The following is a 22,647-nucleotide window of genomic DNA, read 5'->3' as shown; positions in this document are numbered from 1 at the left end:
GTTTAAGAAGTGTCAAAAATTTGTCTCTCTCGGCAGGAGTGTGATACACACACACACACACACACACACACACACACACACACACACACACACTAGAGGCCTGGTGCACGACATTCATGCCCTGGGGGGGTCCCTCAGCCCAGCCTGCACCCTCTTGCAGTCCGGGACCCCTCAGGGGATGTCCGCCTGCCAACTTAGGCATGTGGGTGGACATCTCCCAAGGGGTCCTTAGTGCTGCCACGGAGGCAGAAGAGGCTCCTGCCACCACTGCTGCTCTCACCAGCCGTAAGCCCAGCTTCTGGCTAAACACAGCTCCTGCATTGAGCGTCTGCCCCCTGGTGGTCAGTGCATATCATAGCGACTGGTCATTCCGCTGTTGGGTCGATTTGCATATTAGGGTTTTATCATATAGGACTGATTTCAGAATCATTGATCAGCTGCCTACTGCACGCACCCGCCCTGGGGATCGAGTCCGCAACCCAGGCATGTGCCCTGACCGGGAATAGAACCGTGACCTCCTGGTTCATAGGTCAACACTCAACACTGAGCCATGCTGGCTGGGCTTTTCACACAGCCTTCCTTTCTCCTGCAGCAACAATCTGTGAAAGACTGCAACTGAGATGCACAGTGCATAATTAGGTTCTTTTATCTAAATACGAGAGTTTTGTAGCCTTGGAGTGTTGTTAAGAAAGGAGCAGCTACCTGCCTTATGGGTGGTGTTGTAGAACACACCAGTATGTGGGGGGAGGGGAGAGAGGGTGCCCATTATTTCCCATTAAAAGATCCATTTAACTTCCTGAGACTTAAAAAGTCAGTCCATGTTACAACAATTTAATGTTTCTGGCCCACTAAAAATCCCCTTTTCTCTTCTATTTACTAATCAGGAATTTAAACTTATTATCAAATGTTAGCACTAATCTTAGGGAATTTTCTATTATCTATCAGAAATACAACTGTTTAACATTGGCAAATACACGTCAAACCCCATTTCCGTGCCATAAGCTGTGCAAAACTTGCACTTTTCAGTCATGGTGATCTGTGGCAATTAGCAAATTTCTGAAACAACAATCTTGCTCTGCATATTGACTAGCCCTCTCACCACACACACAGGTTCTCTTTTTTTCCTGGAACAGGCAGTAAATTGTGAAAGAAAAATAATGCATTGCACAAAATACAGATATGACCAGGATGCCACTTACCTTGGATTTCTACTTCTCTTGAGTCTTCAAGGTGTTGCTAGCATTTTCAGTGTGTAGGGAACTGGGGCAGGAGGATAAAGTACAGCTGACCAGACGTAACCAGGAGGAGGGAAGTGAAAGGTCCATGATGTCCCAGACACCTCTCACCCTGGGGGGGGGGGGGGAATTGCAGAGATGTTATCAACTAGAAGATAAGTAAATCTTGGAGCTCTCATGCACAGCATAGTGATTCTAGTCAACAATAGTTCAAAATTGCTAAGAGACTAAATCTTAAGTGTTCTCACCACAAAAATGAGAATTAAGTGATGTCATAGAGGTATTAGCTAACACTAGGGTGGCAATCATATTGCAATAAATAAATGTATCAAATCAACGTATACACCTTAAATTTCCACATTACATGTCAATTTTACCTCAATTTTAAAACTAATTTTTGAAAAACTTTTACTGAAAAGAACATTTGAAAATGGCTAACAGGCCCGGCCCGCGTGGCTCAGTGGTTGAGCGTCAACCTATAAACCAGCATCAACCTATGGTGATGGTTCAATTCCCAGTCAGGGCACATGTCCGGGTTGCAGGCTCGATCCCCAGTGTGGGGCATGCAGGAGGCAGCCAATCAATGATTCTCTCTCATCATGGATGTTTCTATCTCTCTCTCTCTCCCCCTCTCTGAAATCAATAAAAATATAGTTTAACAAAGAAAGGAAGGAAATGGCTAACAGCATCCACTTGGAATTTACCTTTTAAAAAACACCCAAATACAACAAAAACCTCCAGCCATGCTACCTAAAGCATGGTCTCCCGACCAGCAGCATTGGCAGGCCTTGTGCACCTATTAGAAATGCAGAGTCTCGGGCCCCACCCCAGACCGACTGAATCAGAATCTGCATTTTGCCAAGATCCCCAGGAAGTTTGCCAAATGCAGCTGTGAAAAATCTGGTGAGCTCATAAAGAGCAGAGTCCCAGGCTAGTTGCATTTCAATTTAAATTACTTAAAATTAAACAAAATGTAAAATCCAGTTCACTAGCCACATTTCAGAGCTCAAGAGCCACATGTGGCTGAGGGCCAGTCTATTGGACAGGGCAGGTATAAGATTTCCATCACTGCAGAAAATTCTGTTAGACAGCACTGGTCTCATTGGTTCTCAATCTTGGCTACACGTTAGAATCACTGGCCATAGTTTTTTGTGTGTGTGTTTTTTAACAGGAAAAAAAATCAGAGTTTAATACATGTACATGGGGAATTCATATAAGCATGAATATTACCAAGACATTTTGGACAAAGGAGAAAAGGGGGACTGGGGTCTTAGATTTCAGAAGTGAGAACGGACAATTTACAGATAGTTAAGAGCAGAATCCACATGGCAGGCAAATCCCTGCCTGCAAGGCCACTCAGAAACAATGGGACACAGGGAATCTAGCTAACAGGCCCCCGCCTGAAGCCCTCTTGTTTTGTAAGTTTTAATACAGAATGCTTATTTTAGGCCTCCTCCTACAGGAATTTAATCTTCATAAGAACTTGTCCTAGCGTTTTCTAGTCAGATGATCATTAGGAAAACCAAGATCTTGATCTCGATAAAACCTCTTTCATCTTTCATACTCAGACAATCACGTCATTTAAGTTTACTGAACTCCAGGCTGTGTACAATAGGTAACTTTATGGCTATGATACTTTCTTCATTTTTCCTTTTATTAATTGAAAAAAAATTACATTAAAACACTAAGAAAAACTTTAAAAGATGTTAAACAACCATTATGCTATTTCTCTGACACAGTCACTTTGATCAGGGTCTTTACCCTCTAGTCCTTGCATATTTGCATATTTTCACAGGTCACCCAAGTCTGGCAGTTTACAATTACAAAACTGGATCTCTGTGCATCAGCCCCCAACCTACAGAGTATACAGAAATATCATCTCCAAATGCTTGCCTTTGGGCTCCTTGGGAAGCAGGGGGTTCTGGGTTGTCTGACATATATTGTTATACAAGCACTAGAGGCCCGGTGCATGAAAATTCATGCACTGGACAGGCGGTCCCTCAGCCCGGCCTGCCCCCTCTCACAATCCAGGAGTCCTCAGGGACGGGAGGTGACCTGGCAATCAGGAGAAGGTGACACCCCATCATACCTCTGCTGCTGCCACTGCCAGCAGTGCAAGCCTTGGCCAGCCCTGGTTACCTGAGCCTCGGGCGGCCCTAGGCAGCTGGGGGGTCTGAGAGAACTGGGGGACTCCAGAGGCAGGCATGCAGAGCAGCCAGGCCTGCCTTGCCGCACGCCTACAGGGCTGAAGGGACTGGGCGTTGCCACCTTGTGGCTGTGGGTGCCGCCATCTTTGAGGGCAGGGCAGTCAATTAGCATATCCCCTCCTTATTGGCTGTGGGCGCCACCATCTTTGCGACGGCATGCGGGTAAATTAGCATATTCCTTCTTTATTAGATAAGATAATGTACCTCCTTCAGCCTTTGCTCCTATAAGGACAGTGTTGCCCAAGGGACACAGGTTGCTATAGTGATATCCTTTGCTGTTTCTGACTCATAGACATGACTCTAACAATCTCGCAAGAGTCACCCAACTAGGTTACATTCATAGAGTGGCTCTTTATGGAGATTTGCTTGGTGGGGAATTTTTATTTGCTATATCTCCTTGTTCCAACAAGAGCCCCTGGAAGATCTATTTGATATTGGACTACAGAAGTCCCCCCTTGTCTGCAGGATATACTTTCCAAGACCTCCAGTGGATTCCTGGAATTGCTGATAATACCGAACCCTATATAAATTATGTTTTTTCTTATATACACATATTTTTTACTTAAAAGAAGCACTTTATGGCTTCTCATTGGCACATCTTAATTGTCAGCATCTCTACTCTTGCACCTTGGGGCCATTATTAAGCAAAATAGGAGGGACTTCAATACACACACTAAGATACCACGACAGTTGATCTCATAACTGAGAAGCTACGAAGTAACTGACAAGCATCTACATTGTGGAGATTTGGGCCAAAGGAATGATTCACATCCTGAACAGACAGCATGAGATTTCATCATACTACTCAGAACAGAGCACAATTTAAAACACGAATTGTTTGTTTCTAGAATTTTCCATTTAATATTTTTTTTTTTTTTTACTGTGGTTGACTGTGGGTAACGGAAACCTGGGAAAGCCAAACCACAAATAAGAGGGGACTGACTACTGTGTGTATGTGGAAACAACTTCCCTCTGATCAACCATTCCCTAACCCAGTGTGTGCATTCAGACTCCCCCTCTTTTGGGGGTTAGTGCGGAGTGGCCAATATTCTCAATGGGGCTCAGTCCCAGAGGTGGGAGAGAGCTGCTGGTCCTGCATGGCTGGCCATTGTCCTTACCAGGCTAGGACTAGGGTGAGGCAAGTGCGGTGCTCACTCTGAGTCATGCGAGTGCCAGGTCAAACTTTCACTTCAAAATTTTGAGACTGTGCTCATCATGGGTGGTTTTTTGGGCCTTAATTCTGATTTTTAAAAAATTTTTATTTTAAAATTTTAAATCTTGATGACAGAAACTTTTTGTTTGTTTGTTTGGTACTCATTAAACTTTGTGCAAGTGCCTCACTCACCTCACCATATTCCCAAGCCCTGGTCCTTTCCACCAGGTTCCTTTATCTCTCATTCAAATAGAACCTACTGCTGAAGCTGTCACGTCATAACCTGGAGAGTATTGTGCTAAGAGAAATAAGCCAGTCAGAAAAAGACAAGTATCACATGATCTCATGCATACATGGAATCTAGTGAACAAAATAAATTGATGAACAAAATAGAACCAGGGGCATGGATACATGGAATAGACTGACAACTATCAGAGAGGAGGGGGATGGGGAGCTAGATGAAAGAAGGTGAAGGATTTAAGTATATCCTATCTAATAAAAGAGTAATATGCAAATTGACCATCACTCCAATACACAAGATGGCTGCCCCCATGTGGACACAAGATGGCCACCACAAGATGGCCAGCAGGGGAGGGCAGTTGGGAGGGACCAGGCCTGCAAGGGAGGGCAGTTGCAGGCGATCAGGCCTGCAGGGGAGGGCAGTTAGAGGTGACCAGGCCTGCAGAGGAAGGCAGTTAGGGGTGACCACGACTGCAGGGGAGGGCAGTTAGGGGCAATCAGCCTGGAAGGGGAGCAGTTAGGCATCAATCAGGCTGGCAGGAGTGGTTAGGGGGTGATCAGGCTGGCAGGCAGAAGCAGGGGCAATCAGGCTGGCAGGAGTGGTTAGGGGGTGATCAGGCTGGCAGGCAGAAGCGGTTAGGGGCAATCAGGAAGGCAGGCAGGCAGGCGAGCGGTTGGGAGCCAGCAGTCCTGGATTGTGATAGGGATGTCCCAGATTGGAGAGGGTGCAGGCTGGGCTGAGGGACACCCCCCAACCCCGTGCACGAATTTTGTGCACTGGGCCTCTAATGTGTGTGTATGCGTGTGTGTGTGTGTGTGTGTGTGTGTGTGTGTGTGTATATATATATATATATATATATATATATATATACATATATATATATGTGTGTGTGTGTGTATCTTTATGGCTAAGTTGACGTTGACTCACTCATGCCCGATACATATAAAGCCTGCTGGCGCCAACTGCATGCGTGTGTTTCAATCTGTCATTGTGGATCATGAATTTGGTTGGCACTTCTATTATAGAGAAAGGGCAAATAGCGATATTAAAATATTTATTCTAATTAATTTCCTTTCAGTGTGCATGAATCTGTGCACCAGGACACTAATACACACACACACACACACACACACACACACACACACATACACACACACATATATATATATGGACAACAGTGTGGGTGTGGTGATAGTCAGAGGGAAAGGTATTGGGGGTAGGTGGAGATGGGCAAAGTGGGGGTGGAATGGGGATGGAAAGAGACTTTGCTTGGGGTGATGAACACACGATGCCATGTGCAGAAGATGTTTTCATTGAGTTGTATACTTGAAATCTGTATGGTTTTGCGAACCAATGTCACACCAATAAATTGAATTTTTTAAAAGTCATACCTAGCCCTAGCCGGTTTGGCTCAGTGGCTAGAGCGTCGGCCTGTGGACTGAAGGGTCCCAGGTTTGATTCCTGTCAAGGGAACATACCTCAGTTGCAGGCTCCCAGCCCTGGTTGGGGGCATGCTGGAGGCAGCCAATCAATGTGTCTCTCTCACAACGGCGTTTCTCTCTGTCTCTCCCTCTTCCTTCCACTCTCTCTAAAAATCAATGGAAGAAATATCTTCGGGTGAGGATAAAAAATTAAAAAAAAGAAAGTCATGCCACCACTTCTAGGAATATATCCCACGAAACTAGAAACACCAATCAGAAAGGATATATGCACCCTATGTTCATAGCAGCACAATTCACCATAGCTAGAAACAGCCTAAATGCCCATCAGCAGATGAGTGGATTAGAAAACTATGGTACATCTACACAATGCAATACTACACTGCTATAAAAAAGAAGCAATTCTTACCATTTGCAGCAGCATGGATGGGACTAGAGAGCATTATGCTAAATGAAATAAGCCAGGCAATGAAAGAAAAATACCACATGATCTCACTCATTTATGGATAATAAAGAACATTATAACCTGATGAACAAAAAGATAGATACAGAGGCAGTAAAGCATAGAACAGACTGTCAAATTACAGCGGGAAGGCTGGGGAGTGTTGGGGAGGGAGGGAAAGAGATCAACTGAAGGACTTGTATGCATGCATATAAGCACAACCAATGGACACAAGACACTGGGGGGCGGGATGAGGCATGCGACAGGGGTAGGGGAGGCTGGGGGAAGGTCAATGGGGGGGGAAAGGAGATATATGTACTACTATATGTAATACTTTAAACAATAAAATAAATTTTTTAAAAAAATGAAAGTCATGCCTAGTATAAATCACTCCCAGTACCCAGTTTAGGTCCTGAGCTACAGGTAGATGATTTTTTTTTTTAGTTGTAATCACATTGTTCACTTTTTTTTTTTTGCAGTATGTTTAATTTTCATAAACAATTGTTTCATACACAATATACCTTGTTTCTAGGTTGCCGTAATTACCTCATTTAACAGCTGCAAGATAGTCCACTCGGCTGATGCACTGTACTTAACTATTGTCCTATTATTAGATATTAAAGTTAGTTTCCATTTCTCATTCACAATGAGTCTTTAGATCTGCAAATGAGTTGAGTGTTGAGATAGAGGCTTAAATGCTCTGCCTAATAAAGTAAGAAGCTTTTTTGATGTCCTTTTGGAGTTTGAGGATTTGGGGGTTTTTGGGTTTTTTTTTGTTTGTTTCTTTTCTGATGGGCTGCAGAAGAGAGGTAAGCAACTTGTTGGAAATCTGGAGCCCATGCTGAAGAAATAGTGGAGGAGCATTTTAAAAAGAGAGATGCATGATTTGGAATTTAAGGTATCAACTATATGGAGCCACAATGGAGGCCTCTGCTGTTACTGCCACATCTTCAGTAACAGACTACCACAGAGCAGACTGACTAGGAGACATAAATAGGGAATATTAACATGCTATTCTGCATGTATCCAAAAAAGCCACTACCGGATCAATTCCATCTCACAAAGGCAAAAACAGGATTTATGTGGGAGAAAGAGAAGAGAGGAGAGAAGAAATGGCAGACATTTGAAAAGGGTGGCACTTGCTTTCTTTTCCTTAGCATCTCTTCTGATGCTAATCAGCTGGCAGTAAGCCAAGAGGCCAGTGCAGATACCTACCAATGGAAGACCACCGGGAACACATCTGGAGTCAAACCAAATTAGCTTCTGTTACCTTACTGCAACTAGCAAGAATTCACTCCAGGGACCATGGGGCATTTTTGTAAGAGGGACCAGGGAGGGGGGTAATTACAGGATTTAGGCAGGTGTTGAGGGATTCTTTTTTTTTTTAAATTAATTTGAGAGAGAGAAATTGATTTGTTGTTCCATTTATGCATTCATTGGCTGATTTTTTTAAAGTGGCATTGCTCTTTCTTTAAAAATATGTTTTTATTGATTTCAGAGAGGGAGGGAGAGGAAGAGAGAGATAGAAACATCAATGATGAGAGAGAATCATTGATCAGATGCCTCCTGCACGCCCCACACTGGGGATCGAGCCTGCAACCCGAGCATATGCCCCAACTGGGAATCGAACTGTGACCTCCTGGTTCATAGGTCGATGCTCAACCACTGAGCCACACCAGCCGGGCCCATTGGTTGATTCTTGTATGTGGCCCTGACCGGGGATGGAACCCGCAACCTTGGCATAGCAGAAGGACACTCTAACCAACTGAGCTACCCACCCCGCCAGGGCAAGTGTCAAGGGATTCCTAAGGAAGTAGAGGCATGTTCTGAATTCCATGTTGTCAAGAGGCAGAAGCAATATAATAATTCATAATTTTCTTTTCTTTGAGAGATGGGAATATTAAGAAGGGGCTAGAATTGCGATTGGTAAAGGAGCAGCAGTGCATCTTGTTAGTCAAAGGTCGGGGACTGTTAATCGGTTTCCTTGTTGAGAAGTAGCCTTGTTTCTGTCTACTTCCAACAGGGACATTACTTATTTTCCATGAGCGCTATTTATCTTCATTTGGGAACATTAAAACCTAGCTACCAACCCTAGCCTGTTTAGCTCAGTGGATAGAGCGTCAGCCCATGGTTCAATTCCGGTCAAGGGCACGTACCTTGGTTGCAGGCTCTATCTCCGGCCCTGGTTGGGATGTGTGCAGAAGGCAACCAATCAATGAGTCTCTCTCACATCGATGTTTCTCTCTCTGTCTCTCCCCCTCCCTTCCATTCTCTCTCTAAAAAAATAAAAAGAGCTAGCTAGCTACCAACAAGGCTGTTTTCCACGTCCTCAGTCTCTCCTGACAAGGTCAGCTGGCAGGATATTAATCTACAGGTCCAGGTCTACAGCACTCAGGGCAATCTGCCCTTGAACTGCTGGATTGGTCATCAAGGGGATGACTTTTGTTGTTCGCAGACGCACCAGGAGGTCCTAGGAGTCTGCTGTCATGTGTCTGGGACAGGCTGTTTCTGCATTATCTCTGCCTTTGAAGGTACCTGCCTTTCAGTTATGCTCTCATCCAGTTTTTCTGAACAGATGCAAACACTGGGTCTTAGCTTCAGTTCCCTGCAAATGCAGATGCCAAGGCAATAGCATGTGTTCAGGTACTTCACTGTAGGAGCTTCTCCCTTTTACCAAGAGTAGCTCAACTGCCCGAAGGCCTGCCTGAGGCAGGAGCAATATACAAAATCCACCTCAAAACGCTCTACCCAAGACCCGGAGGAGGGGAGCCTTTCCCGCCAGGCCATTCTCATGTGGACTTGCCAGAGTGACTGAGCAGCCCCCAGGGGTGTCCCCTGCCTGGCAGATGTTAAACATTTCTTCAATATGCAGGAGATTCATGGATAAATGAAAACACTGGTTTTTGTTTTTCTGTTTTGTTTTTTCATTCTCACCCAAGGATATGTTTTTACTGATTTTGAGAGAGATAGGAAAGGAGAGGGGTGGGGGAGAAACATCAATCAGTTGCCTCTCACGCGCACCCTAGCCGGGTATTGAACCTGAAACCTTTTGGTGTGTGGGACAACACTCCAAGGTAACTGGGCCACCTGGACAGGATAAAAAAATGTTTTGCCCCCCTGCGAGTTTCCAGTGATTTATACGACCACCACGTTAGCAGGAACAAGTCCCAAAGAGGTTGAAAAACCTTACACCTGACCTGGCTGACCTGGCTTTGCCTAGATGACATCCCTGGCCTCTTAGAGCTCCGATGAGCAATCAGCCAGAGCTCTCTCTGCCTCCCTCTCTCCCCGGCCACAGAGAGAAGGTTCTGTCTTTGTGGATGCAGGCCCTCTGCAAATGCATGTCCCCATGGACCCAATCCACTGTGGGCTCAGTAACGAGAAGAGGAATAAAGAGAGAAGGAAGAGCCTGGCCAATGTGGCTCAGTGGTTGAGCATCGACCTATGAATCAGGAGATCAGGGTTCGATTCCCAGTCAGGGCACATGCCCGGGTTGTGGGCTTGATCCCCAGTGTGGGGTGTGCAGGAGGCATCCGATCAATGATTCTCTCTCATCATTGATGTTCCTGTCTCTCTCCCTCTCCCTCTCTCTTCTTCTCTGAAAACAATAAAAACTATTTTTTTTTTAAAAAATAGAGAAGGGAGAGAGACTAGCTTTATCCTGCTCGTAAACCATCAAATCGGCAGCTTCTTGGGGAGCTCTGGACAACGCACCCCTCTGTTTAGCAGTATAACTGCTGCAAAACTCTGGACAATGAAGTATAAGCATTCAGCAGGTTAAGAAACACTGGCCAGAACTGAAAAGGAGCCCAGAATGTAATGATTGAAACTGGTAATGTGTATAAATAGCTGAGCCAGTTTGTCTCTTGTTCAAAATCCTATTCTATTTGCGAGCAATTTTCTTCCACTTCAAACTCTCTCATTACATACCCTTTCATTCAAAATGTTCATTCTCCCTCCTCTTGTAATTTAACCATCCACTAATCATTTCTGGGATGGAAACACATATTCCTAAGTGAAACTCGTCTGAAGAGCTGAATTAAGCAGACAGTGGGTTTGTTGCTGTAATTTCTTGTCCAATGGTTAATAGAATTGCCAACGAAGAACTTTTTCAGTCTTAAAAATGATCCATGATCATGTTTATGTGCAAACTAAACTTTTTGGGGCCAGATGGGGGTTTATATTTCAGTAATTACAGTAAAAAAAAGGCCAAATAATAAGAATATGTTGCCCCGCCCTGACCGGTTTGGCTCAGTGGATAGAGCGTCGGCCTGCGGACTGAAGGGTCCCAGGTTCGATTCCAGTCAAGGGCATGTACCTTGGTTGTGAGCACATCCCCAGTAGGGGGTGTGCAGGAGGCAGCTTATCGATGTTTCTTTCTCATCGTAGTTTCTAACTCTCTATCCCTCTCCCTTCTTCTCTGTAAAAAAAAATCAATAAAATATATTTAAAAAAAGAATATGTTGCCCCAAGATGATATTTACAAAAATGACTTAATAGTCTATAAACATACAGTGCAACTCTCATTCCAAATAAAAGGACATATGGATTCTAGCCTTGGGTGTTCTGGTTACTCGCGAAGTGACCTTGAACACGTGTCTGTATATTCCACCGAGTTTGTAAGTCCGTTTGTAATAAAAGTTATAGAAATCTGATCAACAAACACAAAGAAGATAATAGCAAAGGGGTTGTATGTAAAGAAGAGAAAATTAATGTGGTGGGGCAGGAAAGAAGTCAGATGTTCTCAGGCTCCTTTTGTCTACCCTGGTGTCTCTCTAGCTTCCCCTAGAGCTCCAGGGACTATCTAATCAAAGTAATTTATGGTCTCCTTCGCAAAACTAACCTCTCAAGGACGTCAGCAGTGAGCAAGACCAGCTAAGACTTTCCCGTTTGAAGTTGAGAGATAAACTAGCATTTGGCTCCAAATTCTCTCATCTTAAAATTTTAAACAGAATCTACATATGGCCAATGATTCCTACTGAATCCAATGTCATCCTTTATCACTCTTGAGAAGTAATTTCAAAGATCTGAGTATTTTGAGAGCCTCCACTCCCTTCTGTCCTTACAAAATAAAAATTTCCCAGGCTATAGAATGCATGGAGGGCTTAATTCTCTACCCCTTCCCATAGTCACAGCCTTTTCCATGTAATTTTTAAAAACTTACTGATTTTAAGAGAGGGAGAAAGAGAAGAGAGGGAGAGGGAGGGAAGGAGGGAGGGAGGAAGAGACAGAGAGAGAGCAATTTGTTGTTCCACTTATTTATGCATTCATTGGTTGCTTCTTGTATATGCCCTGACCAGGGATTGAATCCAAAACCTTGGCATATCAGGACAACGCTCTAACCAACTGAGCTACCCAGCCAGGGTTGCCATGTAATTTTGTTGTGTCCTCTGCTGTGGTACTCAGCCAGGTGCAGAGCCTGGATTTGTGAGGCCCAGTGCAAAATGAAAATGAGGGACTCTGTTCAAAAAGCAGCAAATGAGCCCTTGCCAGTTTGGCTCAGTGGATAGAGCATCAGTCTGCGGAGTGAAGGGTCCCAGGTTCAATTTCAGTCAAGGGCACGACCTGGGTTGCAGGCTCAATCCCTGGCCCTGGTTGGGGCACGTGCAGGAAGCAACCAATCTATGTGTCTCTCTCACATTGATGTTTCTCTCTCTCTCTCTATGTCTCTCCCCTCCCTTCTACTCTCTGTAAAAATCAATGGGAAAACATCCTCCTGTGAGGATTAACAACAACAAAAAAGCAGCAAATGAGGACCATGTCACCTACTAAAATATAGAGCTTTTTTCTTTCTTCCACATTCTGTCTCTCTCTCCTCTCTCAAGTTGTCATGGCAGTTTTATTTGCTAGTTAATGTCATTCGAAGTAAACACAAATTTTTTATCAGCATGAATTTTACACTTCATCTTTATATTTTGTAAGAAGTGACACCTGAGGCCAGAACACCCGTGCAGAGCACAGGAGGCAGGGACCTCTGTGCAAAGATAAATATGCCATGTCTCCCCTGGACTGAGGACTCCTAGACTAGGGGGGCAGTGGCATATTTATCTTTGAGTCCGGGTGCTGGGCATGGTGCCTGCTACATAGTAAGCAATAAATGTATATTTAAGGGGGAAAGGGAGGGAGGGAGGGAGGAAGCAAATGAGTTTGAAAATCAGTTCTGCTTGTGAGAATGTGGAGAAGTTGGCACACTTACACATCGCTGGTGGGAATGTAAAATGATGCAGCTGCTTTGGAAAACAGTCTGGCAGTTCCTCAAAAAGTTAAACAGAGAGTTCCCACAGGACTCAGCAATCCCACTGCTAGGTATATAACCAAGCGAACTGAAAGCCTACGTTCACACAAAAATTTGTACATGAATGTTCATAGTAGCATTATTCATAACTAGAGGCCCAGTGCACAAAATTCGTGCACTGGTAGGGTCCCTAGTGGCTGCTGGCTGAGGCCTCCCTCCCTTCCCCCGGCCGGCCCTGCCCCCTGGTTGAACTCCCAGACAACTCCTGGTCGAGGGGACAATTTACATACTACGCTTTTATTATCTAGGATAGGCAAAAATTAAAAACAAGTCAAATGTCCATCAACTGATGAATGGATAAACAAAATGTAGTCTATCCATACAATCAAATATTATTCTGGGGGGGGGAGAATAAGGTACTGATTCATGCTACAACTTGGATGACCCCTGAAAACACTATGCTAAGTGAAAGAGGCAGTCACGAAAGACCACATATTGTATGATTTCATTTGCATGAAATGTTCCGAATAGGCAAATCTACAGAGACAAAGCAGACTGGTGGTTGCTAGGGGCTGGGCAGAGGGTGAAATGGGGACTGACTGGGTAGAGTTCCTTGTTAGATTAATGAAAGTGTTTTAGAATTAGATAGTCATGATGTTTGCACAACTTTGTGAGTATACTAAAACCACTGAATTTTATGGTATGTGAATTACATCTCCATTTCAAAAAAAGCAGGACTGCTGAGGTCCATTTCTTATTAATGGTTTGACCTTTGAAAAGTATGTCACCTCTCTGAACTTCAGCTTCCTCGACTATAAAGTGGCGATAAACAGTACTTAACTCATAGAATGGTTTGTGAAGGTCAAGTTAGTCTTCAGGGCTTCTGCTGTTACCCACTGCCCTCAGGTTCAGAAGGATCCCTGGCCGGGTTTATGGCAAACTGACACAATGGGAGAGTAGGGTATGAAGGAATACTAGGTAGTCAGATGGAGCTGGCTGAAGGTGCTTCTTGGGAAGGGCTCTCTTCCTTAGGGGAACCAGGTGAGACCCAAGGGGAAAAGAACGAAAAAATACTGCCTGCCCAATCCTGACTGTGCTCTAGGCTGTAAGGGGCAGAGTCATAGGGCTTCTCAGGATTTCTACATGGTCCAGCCGCCTTCAACACCTTAGTGTGGAACAGTGTGAACAGTGTACACAATTTCTGCTACACCCAGACACTCAGCAGGAATAGTCTCAAAGAGGAGGGGGGGAGCCCCAATGTCTGGCACAACCAGAGCTAAACAGATTCATGTGGCACCCCCAGGCAGCAAGGATCAAATACCTGTTCAAACAGAATGTCCTTGAATTTTATTTGCTCAAAATTATTTTTTTAATATATTTTTCTTGATTTCAAAGAGGGAGGGAGAGGGAGAGAGAGCTAGAAACATCAATGATGAGAGAATCATTGATCGGCTGCCTCCTGCAGCCACCCACTGGGGATGGAGCCCGCAACCCGGGCATGTGCCCTGACCAGGAATTGAATCGTGACCTTCTGGTTCATAGCTAGACGCTCAACCACTGGGCCACATCAGCTGGGCATGCTCAAAATTGTTTAATGAGGGTGAGTGGTAGAGATAAGGACTGTTTTCCGATTTCCACCAGAGGGCGCTGTCTGCCTCCTTGGTCAACACACCAATGTTCCATAAGAAGTACATGTGGAGTTAATTGGTACCATGTGACCAATTTATTATAGGAAAGTTTTAACACCATGAATGTGACTCCCTCACTCTGCACTTTTAGTCCTAAATTTTCCTCCAAACACTGGTTCCACATTTTCAGACTTCTGTTTCCTATTTCTGCCTGGATGTTCTGCTGACACCCGGAACTCACTATGCCCCAAAGTGAGCTCATCATCCTTCCCTTCCAAATTGAGATTCTTATCTCAGTATGCAGATCTAGGACAGCCAGTTCTGTTCTGAAGAATGTGAACTGCAAAAGGGTCCTCAGCTGAAACCCAGTCACACTCTGTTCCCCAAGTCCTGCACCCAGGAGAAAGCAGCATCTTATTCTATTCTGCACAGAGGTCCCATCGCGGCTAGCAGTGGTCCTGGGCCCCACACTCATCTCAGGTTTTCAACTTGGTCATTTGCCTGTCATTGCTTTTCCCTATTCCATGTCCACCACCATCCCCGAGTGTCAAGATCATATTTTTTTCCTCAAGATCCATCACAAATGTTGCCACTCCCACCAGCTTTACGTCAGCTCTTTTCCATCCAAATTTTAAAAGCACCTTGCTATACTCTTCCTGCAGCATTTATCTCTTTCTGATTGGTACTCAGCTATTTGTATGATTGTGTAATTAAGAAAAACCCACAGCATTAAATTTACTGTCACAAATATTGTAAGCATACAGTTCAGTAATGTTGAGTATATTTGCCCTGTTGGGCAACAAATCCCTAGAACTTTTTCATCTTGCAATATTAAAACTTTACATCTATCAAACACCAATTCCTCCAGCTCTTGATAATCACCTTTCAACTTTCTGTTTCTATTATTTTGATTACTCTAGATACTTCATATAAGTGGAATCATACAGTATTTGCCTTCTTATGGCCGGCTTCTTTCATTTAGCACAATGTCCTCAAAGTTCAACCATGTTGTAGCATGTAGCATATTCTATTATTATGTATATACTACATTTTCTTTATCCATTCATCTGTTAATGAACATTTGGGTGGATTACTTCCACCCCTTTGCTATTGTAAATAATGTTGTGATGAACATAGATGTGCAAATATCCTGCTTTGAATTCTTTGGGATGTATACCCAGAAGTGGAATTGCTGGATCATTATGGTAGTTCTAGTCTTAATTTTTGAGGACTCTCCATACTGCTTTCCATAATGGCTGCACCATTTTACATTGCTACCATGATGCACAAAGGTTCCAACTTCTCTGTGTCCTCATTAGCACTTATTCTCTTGTGTTCTTTTGATAATGTTCTAGCTATTTCAGAACAAGTGGCTGTATTTGTTTCCTAGAGCTGCTGTAACAGATAACCACAAACTAAGTGGCTTAAAACAATAAAAATGTATTCTCTCATAGTTCTGGAGGCCAAATGTCCAGAATCAAGATGTTGGCAGGCCTGGTTCCCTCTAAAGGCTCTGAGGGAGAATCCATTCCCTGCCTCTCTCCTAGCCTCTGATGGCTGCTGACAACCTTTGGCATACCTTGGCTTGTACCAGCATGAGTCTAATCTCCTTTTACCTCCTTCACGTGGCCATCTTTTCTCTGTCACCTCCTTTTCTAACTCTTATAAGGGCACTGTCACTGGATTTAGGGCCCATCCTAATGGAGTGGGCGACACAATTCAAGTTGTCACTGTAAGCTTTTTGAGATCAGGATCTATGTCATGTCGTATTTGTTTATCCCCAAGTGCCCAGTACAGTGCCTTAAACGGAGAGAGTGCTCAATATGTGTACTGAGTTAGCAGGTGAATGGACTGATGGTTGGCCAGATGATGGACATTTCCTACCCTACTAGACTGTCACCTACTGCAGTCAGAATTGGGAAGTGTGCATTCAGGATTCACCTACCCCATAGAAACTTGATCATTCCAGGTATGACTTTAAAAATACAGGCCAGCATGGCTTAATGGTTGAGTGTCACCCTATGAACCAGGAGGTCATAGTTCGATTCCCAGTCAGGGCACAATGCCTGGGTTGTGGGCTCCATCCCCAGTGGGGGGCATGTAGAAGGCAGCCAATCAATGATTCTCTCTCATCATGGATGTTTCTATCTCTCTCTCCCTCTTCCTTCCTCTCTGAAATTAATAAAAATATATTTTTTAAAAATATATATTTCTTAAAAATACAGCACACAGAGGGGTCAATTTCTCAAAATTGATTCTCACAATCCAGCCAGCATGGCTTAGTGGTTGAGCATTGACCTATCAACCAGGAGATCATGGTTCAATTATGGGTCCAGGCACATGCCTGGGTTGCAGGCTAGATCCCCAGTGTGGGGTGTGCAGGAGGCAAGTGATCAATGATTCTCTTTCATCATTGATATTTCCATCTCTCTCTCCCTCTCCCTTTCTCTCTGAAATCAATAAAAAAATATTTTAAAAAAACTGATTCTCACTTTAAAGGAGTGAATTATATGTTATATAAATTATATCTCAATAAAGCTGTTACCAAAAAATACAGTGCACAGCCCTGCCAGTGTGGCTCAGTGGTTGAGCACGGAACTATGAACTAGGAGGTCATGGTTCAATTCCCAATCAGGTCACATGCCCAGGTTTCAGGCTCAGTCCCCAGTGGGGGGGGGGGGGGGGGGCATGCAGAAGGCAACTGATCAATGCTTCTCTCTTATCACTATTGCTTATCTCTCTTTCCCTCTCCCTTCCTCTCTGACATCGATAAAAATAGATTTTTTTAAAATACAGTGCACAGAACTCAATGAAAAAACACTCAGGGTTTCATAGCTATGTAGCTTCAATGAAAAACTTCTCTTAGTTTCTTGCAAATAAGTCCCAGATGAAGTCTGTCTGGCCTTGGGAGATTAAGGTAAACTTGGCTGAAACCCCATGTTTCACAATGAGAGTCCACAGCCCTCCCCACCATTTCTGCAGATTGTCAACTCTCTACTTCATGGTCCTAATTTGTTGTTCTTGTGTGTGTTCCGATTCCTTTCCTTGCCAAAGGTCAGACCCTTTACCAGATGCTGCACAAGATCGCCCATCGCCTCCCACCACAAGCAGTTTGTAAACTTAGAACTTCACTAAAGATTTGGGGGTGACACAGCACACCCCTCTTGCCCACTCACTCCACTTTCTCCTTGTTTTACTTTCCTCTTCCCCTGACCCTCTCTGGTTCAGAACATAAATTCCTTTCCTGGCTCATGCCAGGCAGTTCTGCTCACACTTCCACCCCTTGACATCTCAACTGGTACTCTAAACAGGCTTCTTTTAAAAATGTAAGGAAGGCAGGAGGGCAGATAAGGGAAGTGGGGGGGAGAGAGAGAGAGAGAGAGAGAGAGAGAGAGAGAGAGAGAGAGAGAGAGAGAGAGAGAGAGAAAGGAAGAAAGAACCAAAGAAGGATACTTTGAAGGAACTGGGATCTTCTAAGAGGAATTCTCATACCAGCTATTAAAATAATATTTTCCTTTCTTGTATTTTATAAATATTAATAAGTTAAACTTGGAAATGCTTTAAGTTGGGAGGGAGCTTTAACAACAGCCTTTGGTCCACTCGCTGTAGACTTCCCCCAAACCTTGGCCTTCTTACCAGAATGAAGCAATCCTCTTCTGGAGTTTACATTTAATTATAATTGCAACTGTCATGATGATTAAGCCTCTCCCTTGGTCATTGTCTTTTCTTGGCATCATTTCTTTGGCTCAGCTTGCATGCTATAGACCGCTTATGAATCACAAAGAATCTGTGCTTTTTAACTGTGGCGAAACCATAGGCAGCTTTTTGTTTCTTTCCAGAATCAGTTCCAAAACAGCTGTTAAATGTTCACCCTTGGTTTTGTCATCTTATTTCGGGGAATTGTAACAGCAGCATCTTCTGTTTTTAATTCTCCTGAAGAGAGCAAAAAAGAACTCTCCCAAGATGGTGTGCTAAGCATAGGTGCTCCTTAATGACTTGTTTCCTCTCGTTTCCTCAATCAGGAAATTTCGTAGTTCAGCAGGGGCGAGGTTCCCATGAACGTGGACCTGACTTAAAGCCAAGCTGTGTGCAACACTCGACCCTGAAAACAGCTTGCTCTGCAAGCCTCCGAGTGTTCCAAACCAAGGCCAACCAGAAGCTTCCATTTGACACAGTGGTGAGGAACGCTTGTAAATGTTTTATGGTTAGCGATTGTTCCATCTCAAGTAAAATCAATCAGCTGAAAAGTACTACATGAAATCGTCAGTCATCTGGTAGATCGGACGCAAATTGGCTGGTGCATTTTACTTTAGGGATATTTCCTTCGTAAAAACGGCTGTTGAATGACGGACACACTTAATACCTTGTGGTGTGAGAAAATACTCAGGAAAATCAAGACAAATTGTGCCTTGTACAAGATATTGCTGCGTTTAGAATCGTTGCTTGAAGGCTAACAGCTTACCAAAACGGCCATTTATAAATGGCATGAGCCATGTTTAAATTGCTTTTTACCCAAGGTTTGCACACCATAGCTGTACACTGGAATAACCTGAGGAGAGCTTTGGGGAAAAATAGTGGTAACTGGACCGGACCCCCAAGATTTTTATTCACTGGTGTCAAGTGAAACCCGGACAGTGGTCTTTTTCAAGCACTCTCCAGGAAATGCTGATGTACAGCCAGGATGAGAGCCACTGCTTTCTGAAAGTCACAACTGCAAACAGCCTTTGGAACCTGAATGCTGTGTATCAGTACACATGTTTGTGGTGTGCTCACTACAACAGGTCAAGCGTTTTACATCTGCCTGCCTTTTAAGTAGAATTTGTTCTCCTATCAGAGATAAATTAGCCCTTGACAAATAATCTTTGGCAAACCTCACACTCACTTATGTGTTCTTTCTCCTCCTCCTCCTCCTCCTCCTCCTCTTTCTTCTTTTACTTCTCTCTGCCTCTCTCCCACCCCGTCTCCCTCTCTCCCTCTCCTGCTCTTCTGTACACGAGTTTCCTTTCTTCTTTCACAATTTCTGAGCGTTTATATCTCTGCTGTCCTACACCCCAGATGGAGCGTGAGTCTCACAGCATTAAACCTCTAATTTTCCTGAGAAAGAGATTCCAATTGCCCTAGCTTGGGTAGGTTCTCAACCTCAGACAGTTATCTGTAACCAATGACATAGGAATACCTGTGCAAAACACTCCTCCCTGAGGTATCACCTTGAACAATAAGAGAAGGGTGGGGGAGTTTAGCGGGACAATTGCTGGTGACAAGGAACATCACTGGCTTTGGGGCTAGGTAGTCACCTCTTGTCCATGCGCATCTTTTTTTAAATGTTTTTGGTTTTTTTAATATATTTTATTGATTTTTTACAGAGAGGAAGGGAGAGGGATAGAGAGTTAGAAACATCGATGAGAGAGAAACATCGAACAGCTGCCTCCTGCACACCTCCTACCGGGGATGTGCCCGCAACCAATGTACATGCCCTTGACCGGAATCGAACCTGGGACCCTTCAGTCCGCAGACCGACGCTCTATCCACTGAGCCAAACCGGTTTCAGCATCCATGCGCAGCTTTACTCTGTCCGTTATGTCTTTTCTACTTGTCCCTTCTGACTAGTTTACCTGTGGAAGATCTAGAGGCTCCCAGGAATTGAACCAATACCATATGGGAGAGAAAGAAGGGAAGAAGAGAAGTACTTTTATGCCACAGAAAGAAGAGAATTAGATCAAGGAAACAATAAGTATATTTTAAGCATCAAAGCATGACAAATTATTTCCAAGAGGAGAACTGGATTAAGAAAAGAATAATACATATTAAGCATGAAAGCTTGATGGATTATTTTAAATCACTGCCTTTGAGTCAGTTTTTTTTTTCCAAACCAAATGACTCAGCCACCAAGAGATTCTTTTGTTATATGATCAATCTTACTTTATTGCTAATATGGCAAGTTCAAATGGTGATGTAGTGCTGATTAAATGTTGCATTGATGAAGCAGCCTGTTTCTCTGTCCTTATGCTCACGCTTTATGAAGCATTAGCTTCCAACAGTGATGCCCGAATCTATAAAACAGAACCATCGGTATGACTGAATAAAAAGTAAGTGGTTGAGCTGTAACCGGTGTTGCTCAGTGGATAGAGCATCGGCCTTCGGACTCAAGGGTCCCAGGTTCAATTCCAGGCAAGGGCATGTACCTTGGTTTCGGGCACATCCCCAGTAGGGGGTGTTGAGGAGGCAGCTAATCGATGTTTCTCTCTCATCGATGTTTCTAACTCTATCCCTCTCCCTCTCTGTAAAAAATCAATAAAATATATATATATTTTAAAAAGTGGTTGAATTTGGGTGTCAGATTGTAAGTTTTTTTGTGGGTTTTTGTTTTGTTTTTTATTAATCCTCACCCGAGGATATTTTTCCATTGATTTTTAGGGAGAGTGGAAGAGAGAGGGGAAGAGAGAGAGGAGCATCGATGTGGGAGAAACACATTGACTGGCTGCCTCCTGCACAAGCCCCAACCAGGGCCCGGGCCAGGGAGGAGCCTGCAACCAAGGTACATGCCCCTGACCAGAATCGAACCTGGGACCCTTTCGTCCGCAGGCCAACGCTCTATCCACTGAGCCAAACCAACCAGGGCTCATATTTTAAGTTTTTATGGAACAATGTTATGCAAGATAGAACAATAGATATATTTAGGAAAAGGTCATATGTATATTGGTTAACACTCTGGCTTTGTGGCTTAAGGATTCAAACCCTGGTTTCTGCCTCTTTACTAGCTGTGTGATCTCCAACAAAATACTTGATTTCTTATCACAAAATAGGAATAGGAATAGCACAGCCTCTGAATAGTTGGGCAGCATTTACTTGAAATAATGGATTGTATCCCTTAGGGACTGTACTGGACTGCAAACAACAGAATCCCAGAGTAAAATACACTGAGTGGCCAGATTATTATGATCTCTGAACGCATAATAATCTGACCACTCAGTGTATATCCTATATAATAAAAGGCTAATATGCAAATTGTCCCCTCAACCAGGAGTTCGACCAGCAGGCAGGCCAGCCAGCCACCCATGTCACCTCACCCTGGCCAGGCTGGCTAGACCCCACCCATGCACGAATTCATGCAAGGGGCCTCTAATATATATATATATATATATATATACACTGAGTGGCCAGATTATTATGCTTTCGGAGATCATAATAATCTGGCCATTCAGTGTAGTTGCTTCAGAAAACCAGGAGATTAGTTTTTCTCATTCACCAAGCTCGGAGGTAGGTAATCACTGACCTTGGTTAAGGGACTCAACGTTTTCAGAGCTGAGGTCTTGGTAATTCCCATCTTTCTCTCATGGTTCCAAGATGGCTGCTGCAGTGTCAGCTAGCATATCCATATTCCTGACAGCGGAAAAGAGGAAGGGATGGTGATTCAATCAAGGCAGCAAAACTTTCCCAGGGGAGTTAACAACTTTAAGTCAAGGTAGGCTAAGTGCTATAACAAATAAGCCCCACTCATCAGTGGATTAATACAACAGAAGTTTATTTCTCTTGCCAAGGTCAATTTATAGCAGGGGGTGGAGGTTAGGAGAGAGGGAGCGAGGCTGCTCTGCTTAGTGCAGTCATGCAAGGACCAGTTTAGCATATGGGGCTTCCAGGGTCATGAATATCCCACCAACAGACAGCAGAAGAGAGAGCACAGGGAGTTGTGTAGGAAGGTTTATGGATCAGGCTAGAATCGAGGGATATTTTTATTCATATTTTATTGCCTAGACTTCAGTCAAGTGAGTCCATCCTATATAATAAAAGCCTAGTATGCTAAGTGTCCGGTCAACCAGATGGCCATTCAACCAATCAAAGTGTAATATGCTAATGATATGCTAAGGCCGCTCAACCGCTCGCTATGACATGCACTGACCACCACGGGGCAGACTCTCAATGCAGGATTAACTGGGATAATGAGCTTGAGTAGGCTAAAAGCATTATTTCGTACTTACTACGTACACAATATTAAAATAGAATCCCAAGTGGAAAGAGCTCAGATGCCCATTGTGTTTATTTCCTAGGGCAACCATAACAAAGCACCAC

At 43.8% G+C, this 22,647-nt stretch overlaps 1 long non-coding RNA gene across 1 annotated transcript in view; it reads right to left on the bottom strand.

Moving 5' to 3' along the window:
- Positions 1–1,221: 1,221 nt before the first annotated feature.
- The window catches only part of LOC129149071 (uncharacterized), a 33,470-nt gene continuing 12,044 nt past the window's right edge, over positions 1,222–22,647 (bottom strand). The window contains exons 2-3 of the long non-coding RNA XR_008556017.1: positions 21,854–21,960; positions 1,222–1,347 (exon numbers count right to left, since the gene is read on the bottom strand). This is a non-coding gene — a long non-coding RNA (uncharacterized LOC129149071). The remainder of the gene's footprint in view (positions 1,348–21,853; positions 21,961–22,647) is intronic.

This window comes from Eptesicus fuscus, chromosome 1 (assembly GCF_027574615.1).
Source record: "Eptesicus fuscus isolate TK198812 chromosome 1, DD_ASM_mEF_20220401, whole genome shotgun sequence".
Classification (NCBI taxonomy): Eukaryota; Metazoa; Chordata; class Mammalia; order Chiroptera; family Vespertilionidae; genus Eptesicus; species Eptesicus fuscus.
This window is presented reverse-complemented; position numbering and strand designations above follow the sequence as displayed.